Genomic DNA, 9980 nt, shown 5'->3' with positions numbered 1-9980 from the left:
CCCTGATCCCCCTTGTCTACTTCCCTACCATTTACTTCTCTTCTGTCGCTCCCTCTGTGTTGTATTTCTAGTTTTCTCACTTGATACTTGAAAACTCTAGTTTTCTCACTTGATAGGGAAATCAATATCCCCCTATATTCAGTGTGCATTGTGCCTCCTCCAAATACTTCACCTCCTTTCAAGATGTATATATATTTAGTCACTTTGCCAGGCCTTGGCAAATGAAAAATAATCGTTTTCAATTTCAACAAAAATTCTGATTCACTTGACATTTAATTTACTAATTACCTTGGAACTTTCCAAGATAAACTAAAGAAAAAAAATAAAATAAAATCACCTTTTCACTTTGAGGATTGAAGGCCTTTCAAACAAAGTACATTTGTGTTACCGAGAAAGAAGGTATAATATGACAGAAAAACTAGTTTTTAGTTGTTCATTCTTATATGTTATTTTATGATCTGTTCTTTGCTTTTGTAAATTATAAAAGCATTTCAATATATTATTTAAAATGATGAAAAAGTACATTGAATAAAATGAAAATTTACCCGCTATTCCGTTAATGTGAAAATTATACATAAGGGTTATTTCCTTTCAGTTAGTTACCAGTTACCTGTCAGGACTGTCAGCTAAAAATCCAAGGGATTCTTTCTTGTTGCCCTTCCTCATCTCAACTGGATTATGTATCCTGTTGTATGTTATCATAATTCTCTGTGCTTCTCATTCATAGCACATAAACACTTTGGGTGTAGTGGATTATTTATTATCTATCTCTATCTGAGGCACAGACTCTACCTGAGTTGTTTGCTTTGATGGCCTAAATCTTAGCAAAAGGATCACATAAATACAAACATACAAAATTTTGAATGACACTGTATTAGTTTTATAATCTATTTAAAAATTAGCATGTGCAATTTCTCTTGTTTTTAAATACTTTCTAAAACACATATATGTATATACATATATATGTTTCATCTGTATGTAGCAACTATTGGTAGATATACATGTAGAATTTTCCATTTTATATATTCAAATATAGTAATTTTCCCTTGATAGATTCCATCTATATTATTATACATTATAAAGACTTACACATATGTTTACCAACATTTTCTCCAATATTTTACAGGGTTTATATTTATATTTATATTTATATTTATATTTATATTTATATTTCAGCTTTACTCTCCTAGAATTGTTTTTTTAAACTTCTTGTTATGAAAATGTAGAAAAAATAGTGTAAGGAGCTCTCATGTGCATTATAATGAGATTCACACTTATAAATTTATGGTCAATCTTGTTTTATTTATACCCCTACCCACTCCTTTCTTCCTTTTTTTTTTTTTTAAGTTTATTTATCTATTTTGAGAGAGCGAGAATGGGGAGAGGGACTGAGAGAGAGAGAATCCCAAGCAGGCTCCTCACTGTCAGTGCAGAGCCCGTGAACTGTGAGATCATGACCTGAGCCGAAATCAAGAGTTGGTCATTTAACTGACGAAGCTACCCAGGTGTCCTCCCTACTCCTTTCTTCTTGATTACTTTGAGATGAATCTCAGATGTCATCTTATTCATCTGTACATATTTCTTTAGGTATCTCTAAAAGATAAGGCCTCTTTAAAAGGGTATAACCACAACACTCCTGTCGTAGCTAAAACAATGAACAATTAATTCTTATAGTATTAATATTTCATCTACTAAATGAAGTAGGGGTCTCTATTATTTTCCCTCTGGATTTTTACTCTCTGTCTCATCACCAATTTTTGAACAATTCATGCTTTTCAGTGTAGTTCTTTCTCTTTGAGGAGCCTCAGCAGAGAGGACTCCTTTCTTCGTCTTTCTGTCTTTCTGGCCCCTTCGGTTCCTGCATTTGGCTACACTAGTTCTCTGCCTTTTTCCTGCTGATTCCTGCTGTCCTTCAGTTGGAAGCATTAGTTTTAAAAATCTGAGGCCTTTGAGTTGCCTTTAGATATGCTACTAATAAGCTGTTACCTACTTGCTTTATGTAGTGTGGAGTTCATTTCCAGGTTGAGCCATGCCCTCCTCTACCATGGTCAACATTCTTCTCAATGCACAGCCTTCCGAACTGGGAAGGTTGAATTTGGATCTTCCAATTTCCTTGGCAGCTTCCTCCACACTGCACAGCTTTCTCAGGGGGAGGAGCTACAGATTATGCCTCACTGATTTTCTTCAATGTTTCCTCTGCACTGTAACATATATTCTTAACAGTTTCCTGTTTGGGGCTGCATTTTTTCTTTCCTTCTCTATCAGATATAGGCTTTCCCCTGTATTAATGTTCTGCTGTCCATTTTAATAGAAACTTGGCTCGGGAAGCTGGATGTATGAACCTACATGTTGTTATAGGAAGCCCCCATGACCTTTCTTGGGAGAAAATACCTTATGGATTATTTTTACAGAGGCAAAAGCTGGCAATTGTCTCATAATTCAAGAAGCTCCAAGTCTTTACTTATCATGTTAAGAAACACCTTTGGCAACTTAGTAATAACAGCTAAAATAGCACTCTGAGATCAAATAATGACTTACATTAATAAATGAAATACCAGCTCTGTTCAACCCCAAATATTGACTTCTTTTTTTGCTCTTGTTCTGATCCATAAATCTTTTTTTTCACCTGGCTTCAGATTCAGATTCTGTGAAAGTCAAGGTACATCTATATACCCTGACCTCTGACTATACTGAGGATACTGTGACTTGTGAGAAAGAGAACACAATTAGAATTGGAAAGACTTGATTTTACTGTCTTATCCCTTCTGTCCTAGCTGTGTGACTGGAGCATGTCACTTCACATCCTTCAAGTTCGGGGTCATTAACTGTAAGATGGCTTAATAATTGTTTTACTCATGGGATGGTTGTGAAGATTAAGAGATAGAATAAATATAAAAGTTTGAAACATATACTAATATTAGTTCCCATTATGAGTGGGTGTTTTGTAAATTAAGATGGTTGAAAATACTTGGTCATCATTGTGAGATTTAAGATCATTGGAAAGGAGAACATGAATGTCTGCTTTTTTTTTTTTTTTTTCCCTGTGGGAATCACTGGCCTGCTTGGTTTCTGAACCCACTTGCAGGTCACAAATTCTTTGATTCTATAACCACAGAGGTTTGAAAGCTAGTGTATTCTTGTGTAGTTTTCTCAGGTTAATTGTTAGTTACTACAGACACTGTCTGAGACTTGAAATGGGCTCGTTGTATGTTGGGTTTCCTGGGAAATAGACTCTGAGGAGAAATATGCGCGCAGAATGTGTAGAGGCTGCTTTTAGGCAACAGGCTTTAGCAGTGGAAACCAGAGTACGGTGAAAGGGCGGATAGCAACCATCACCACCACCAGATGCAAACAGGCAATGCAAACAGACTCATTAAGCAACCCACCTCGAAATACCCATTGGCTCTAACTGACCAATTACAACAAGACACAGTTCCTAAGATTACCAAAAAGGGAAAATTCCATAGTCCCTCACTCTGCTGTATACCTGTGGCTCCTCACCACTGCCTTGTCACAGATAGTCTCTCCTTTGCTGTCCTGCCCACCCACACACCTTGAGGGGTATCAGTAAACTTCTATCTCTTTTGTTCTGCTTTGGGTGAATTCTTTCACTTCCAGTGCCACCAGCCGCCGCCCAGTTGGCTGCCCCACAGAATGTTTACTGGAGAGTGCTGGTAGTGACAATGTTCTGAGGGGTGAGGAAAGTAGTTTGAATTGGGGGAGAGGTTCAGCTGAGATGTGCTCACAGCAGAGGCTTCAGTCAATCCCACCGGAAGGAACCTTGGAACCTGTGTGGCCCTTCTGAATTGTTCTGCTCTGAAGCAAGGGAGCTTGACCTTAGTATCTTCCCCCCTTCCACCACTAAAGGATGCCTTAGGAGAGAGGGTGTGACCTTAGTGGAGGTGGTGCTCTTTGGCCAAGGGCTGAGCTCTTAGGTTGTCGGCCATCAATACTTCCAGCAGCTGGGGGCTTGGCTACCTCCAACCTCAAGGTAGATCTGTATAGTGAACACCATTTACTATAACTATCTTTATCTTTGAAACACCGGTTGGCTACTGGGGGTGTGTGTGTGTCTCAATTTATCTTCACAAATTGCCTTTTCGTTTGTTTTCTGTAGCTTAATTCCTTAGCATCTAGCATTTACATAAGTTTGGGCAAAGTAAATTCACAGTTCTGAGACTTAGTTTCTACATATAAAGTATATTATTCACACTGTTTTTTTGTGAGGATTAAATGAGATTCCATTCATGTTTTAGATAAGGCAAGTTGCAAATCAAGTGCATCATGGTCTCTGGTGGGAATGGACGTCTTGAGACATGACTTTGGGAGTTATAGGACATGAGAAATTATAATGTCTGATTATAAAACATTCTAATCTGATTGGTAGGTCAGAATGGTAGAAAAGACTCCTTTTTGCTTGGGTTTGAATAATTTCAAAGGAATGCCCAGCTTCCAGAGGACATATTTTAGGGATTAGACTGGATTTAAATTTGAGTAAAAAAAGAAAAAAAATCACCGCATGGCTTAAACAATGTCTTGGTTTAATTGATATTCCTATTCCTGCTTTTTGATCATCAATGAGAAGTGGAGGGGATGCCAGAAATTTAGAGGACAAGATAGGTATTATTTATAATGCTTCAACTCAGTCTCTGATTAAGGTAAACCCTTTGAATTCTTTAAATAATTTTTTAGTTAGTTTGTTTGTTTATTTATTTATTTAGAGCACAAGCAGGGGAGGAGCAGAGAGGGAGAGGGAGAATCCCAAGCAGGCTCTGCACCATCAGCACAGAGCCTGATGTGGGGCTTGAACTCAGAAACCTAGAGATCATGACCTGAGCTGAGATCAAGATTCAGATGCTTAACAGACTGAGCCCCCCGGGCACCCCACCCTTTGAATTCTTTAAAGGAAGGTTAGTGGGTGTTAAAGATTAACACCTAAATAAGGACCTCTTCCTAAGAGTTCAAAGTACCAACTGGCCACAAAGCCTCTAGGTATTGTAGTCATGTAGGCACATGTCAATTGGAAGACACGAAAGCAATACTTGACTGTTGCTTTTATATCTTGACCTTGGTTATAATCTCATGTTCTGTGCGTTGTGTTAATATCCTGTGAGTTAACAAGCATGTTGCTTTGGATAAAAAAAGCAACTAGTTTATACTGAATTAAATATTTTTCTTGAAGAACTTTTTTTGAATTGCTAAGGTTATCCACTGAGGAGTTCTCTTAACTGGGCTGGAGGATCTTCTAAATCCATTCAAATATATTTATAGGGCTCAATTCTTCTCTGAGGTCACAGAGGCCAAGGTCAGCCATATACCTGGGTGCTGCCAATAGATGGCCATGTACCTTCAGCTCTGGCCAGCTATTGGCATCTAAAACACCAAAGTTTTCTGTTGCTTTTTGGGGGGCTAAATAGAGTTGTTTGTTGCAGTGTAACTACCCTAGAGATAAGAGTACAAAAAATGCTTTTCCATTAGTAATCTTGGTAAAATCTGTTAATTTTTTTTCCAATTGGAAACTAGCTTAGAGCAAATTTTATTTATTTATTTATTTATTTATTTATTTATTTATTTATTTATTTATTTATTTATTTATTTTTAAAGTAGTCTTCATGCCCAGTGCGGAGCCCAATGCAGGGCTTGAACTCATAACCCTGAGATTAAGACCTGAGCTATCTGTGATCAAGAGTCATGACGATGCTTAACCAACTGAGCCACCAAGGCACACCAGGCAAGTTTTAAAAATATGGAGAAAACATAGATGACAGCAAAGTACAAGCTGCTTGAGACTGTCCTTTATGAAATATAATTTTTTTTTTTTTTTTTTAAATTTTTTTTTTTCAACATTTTTTATTTATTTTTGGGACAGAGAGAGACAGAGCATGAACGGGGAGGGGCAGAGAGAGAGGGAGACACAGAATCGGAAACAGGCTCCAGGCTCCGAGCCATCAGCCCAGAGCCTGACGCGGGGCTCGAACTCACGGACCGCGAGATCGTGACCTGGCTGAAGTCGGACGCTTAACCGACTGCGCCACCCAGGCGCCCCTGAAATATAATTTTGAAATGTTCAAAAATTTGTGTGTCACTGTGAAAGAACATTGCATTAAAATTTAGAGGCCCAAGTTCTAAAAGAATCTCTGTTCTATGAACTTTGGCAGAAGTACTTATTCTTTCTACGTCTGCACTTTTTGTGTTAAAATTCAGGACTTTGGACCAGATCAGGAGTCAACAAATTTTTTCTGCAAGGGCCAAATAGTAAATATTTTAGGCTTTGGGGGCCAGCCTGTCTCTGATGCAACCACTCAACCCTGCCCTTATAGCAAGAAGGTAGCCATAGACAATAGGTAAATGAATGGGTGTGGCTGTGTTCCAATAAAACTGGATTTACAAAAACCTACTACTGGCTGGATATGGCCCAGGGTTTACAGTATGCTGACCTGTGCACTAGATAATAGTTTCCAAACTTGAGTGATTGTTAGAATTCCTGATTGTATTGGGTATCTGTTGCCTGGCATCACAGTACATTGTGAGTAGAGTCACAACCAAAAATCTCAGTTGTACACAGCAAAAAGCATTTATTTATTCTGTGTCTGTGACTCCCCTGAGTTGGTCCTGCTGGGCGTGGTCACATGTGTTCAGTCAGCCGGGGTTAGCTCTGCCTCCTGCTGCAGATGTATGTATGGGTCAACTGGGACAACAGGGATGGTTCTCTTCCAATATATTCATTCTGCAGGTATTCTGAAGCTACCACAGATGCTCTGCTGTATCAATGGTACAGAAACAAGAGTGTGAGTGTGAATATGGGAGGCTTCTTAAAGGCCTAGGTTTGAAACTGGCACAATGACAATATCATTTCTGTCCACATGCCATGGTCCGAAGCAAGTCATAGGGACTGGTGCAAGTCAAAGGGTGGAAAAGTATATTCTACCCATGATAAGGTCATGGCAAGGGTCATTCAATCAAACTGGGGATTTTGTTATTTTTATTTTTTAAAGCACACTATTGGGCCCCGTGCCAGAAGTTTTGAATCAGCCAGTCCCTGGCTGAGTTTAGAAATATGTAGGTGCTTAACCATCTTGATGATCAGTCACTGCAGAGAACCACTCTATTAGATGCCTTCTCAGGCCACTTGCAACTCCATTTCACTTGATTCTATGAAATGAAGAATTTCTATTTTTTTGAAAGTGCACTTTGTTCTCAAAAGGTTTTTAAATGTGATAGCCAGGCTCTGCAGTCGCTTGGCATTTCAGGGTCACAAAGCAGGCTGACCATGTCCTTGATGGAATCTCTGTTCACCCCCACACAGAGCTCTGACCTGCTTTCTCCTCACCCACTCCTCCACCTCCTCCCCAGAACTCTCCTGGTGGGGACAGCTCATCAGGCACTTCTGGAGGCAAGATGGTGATAGCCATCAGTCGGCACAGCTGGACTAAAACCAACTCATTTCACACTGCAGTGGCTGGTAATCAAACGGTACTACATGCTTTATTAATTTGTAATCACCCCCCCCCCCTTCCCTTTTCTTTTACTCCTAGGTCACTTAAAAATCCCTTGATTGTGCAACAGTGGGGAATAATCCTTCTTTTAAAAAGGTGGCACTTTCATTATACAATTGCTAAACTCAGCATCTTGGGGGCATTTCTCATGAATATTAAATGCTACGTTTTAAAATTTATATTTGGGGTGATTTTTCTTTTCTCGTTTGAAAGAAGCTTTTAATTGTGGCATAATGGCTGGCCTGCCACCATCAATATCCGTGGGTCAATAGTATATTAGCAGGTAGCAATGTTAGGTCTCTGTTAAGTCACAGCTGTGGTTAGGGGGAACATGGATGCCCAGATAAGCTCTTTCGTGAAAGCTGATGTCAGCATGTCATTGCCAACCACAGAAGACTTATATTCATCATTTGGCTTGCTAAAATAACATGAATTTCTTTTAAAAGTCCATACTCTTAAATTGCCAGCATATGATTTATGCAACACTGGAATTTGTCAGCTGGTTTAAGCCTACAGAGACTTATGTAGGCAGTGGGTGGGAAGAAAATGCGCGATGCAGAACCCAGTACTTTTTTTATGTTAGATATTACTCATTTTTATTAATACATTACATTTATATAGAAACGTTCTTTCACATACCATGAAACTTCTTTAAAAACGAATTTAATGAATTCTACTGATATAACCCAGATTAATTGTGCATCACCCCCTAGAGGTGGCTAGAGGTAGCCACCAAACAACCCCAAAACAAGCATTTGTTGTGTTAATGCTATTTTTGAGTGACAAGTAAAACAATATTCATATTGTGTACAATACTTGTGTCAGTTGTTTTGCGAATGTTTCCGATTTGGGGAAAAAGAACCCACAAAGCACCCAAACCCTCAGAAATCATTTAAAAGATAAGAAACAGGTAATAGAAGGCAGTGATCTTGCAACAGTCAGCAGACTTTTTTTTGTAGGGGGCCCAGGTGTAATATTTTCACCTTTGTGGGCTATAGGATCTCTGTTGCGCTATTCAGCTCTACTCAACTCAATTCCACTGTAGCATGAAAGCAGCCACAGACAACACATAAACAAATGATTATGGCTATTGTTTTGTTTCGGGAGGCAAATTAATGCTCAGAGACTGAGTTTGCCTTTGCTGGCAATTTATTTTACACAGGTTCACTGCAGGAATTTCACAGGCCATACAGGAAAATGGTTCTTAATAAGCAAAAAGGAATTACAAACTCCAAGCCAACGATAGATTAATTGCACTGTTGTTCCAGGCAAGGGACTATGGAAGGAGTAAAGTCTAAATTTAGTTGAGGGGTACCTTTATTTGAGTATGTCCTCGGGAGAGATGGCTTAGTCAATTCAGAGCTGACATCCAGCTTCCAGGGCAAAAGTACAAGTCACCTGTTGCTAGAGCACGTTGCTAGGGAACGATGCCACTGGCATTGACAGGCCAGAGGGTCTTTCTTGGGGGTGCTTTTTGGCTTTCACCACTGCCCATAAAAGAGTTGCCTTTACCTCAGCAGGATCTAATTGCCCCAAGGTTTTCAGAGAGCTATTTAGATCAGCAAAGTGTCTTGCCCAGACCGAACACTCTCAGGTATTCCTCACAAACTCTTGGTATTTATAGTCAAAATGTCTCCTTGCCATAGTTGCTTCTTCATATGTTTTTACTGATAAGCCCCAGCAGGTCCCCTCAGCAGCTGAGCTGAATGCTTATCAATGACAACGGATGAGATGACAATATCCTGTCACAGCTTACTTCACTCTTAATCAAAACAACTTTACTCTTAAATACAATTTCATTTTTTGTCGTAAACAAGTGGATTTGGAATCAGGTCAAACCAATATACAATAGCTATAGTCCAATAAAATTTTATTTACAAAAACAGGCAATGCGAACACCAATTAAAAGACGAGATTGCTACAGAACCAATCATATATCATCTATAAGCAACCTACTTTAAATATAAATACACAGCCCTAAAGGGCTAGGGAAAGATATATTGATCTAACACTAATCAAAAGAAAATGGGAGTAGCTATATTAATTTCAAACAAATCAGACTTCAGAACAAGAAATATTATCAGGGATTAGGAGGGCTATTACATAAGTATAAAGAGGCCAGTTCTCCAAGAAGACATAACAATCCTTAATGCATATGTGTCTAACAATAGAGCGTCAAATATATGAGGCAGAAAATGACAGAACTGCAAGGAGAGGTAGACAGATCCACTATTATAGCTGGAGACTTCAACACCCTTCTCTCAGTAATTGACAGATCCAGCAGGCAGAAATTCAGTAAGAACATAGTTGAACTCAACAGCACCATCAGTCAGCTAGATCTAATTGACATTTATAGATTATTTTGTCCAACAAGAGCAGAATGCACATTTTTTTCCCCTCAAGTTCACATGGAATAGTCACCAAGATAGACCACATCCTGGGCCATTAAACACACTTTAATACATTTAAAAGAATAGAAACCAT

This window comes from Neofelis nebulosa, chromosome 9 (genome assembly GCF_028018385.1).
Source record: "Neofelis nebulosa isolate mNeoNeb1 chromosome 9, mNeoNeb1.pri, whole genome shotgun sequence".
NCBI classification, from domain to species: Eukaryota; Metazoa; Chordata; class Mammalia; order Carnivora; family Felidae; genus Neofelis; species Neofelis nebulosa.
The sequence above is the reverse complement of the archived record's forward strand: the minus strand, read 5'-3'. Positions refer to the sequence as shown.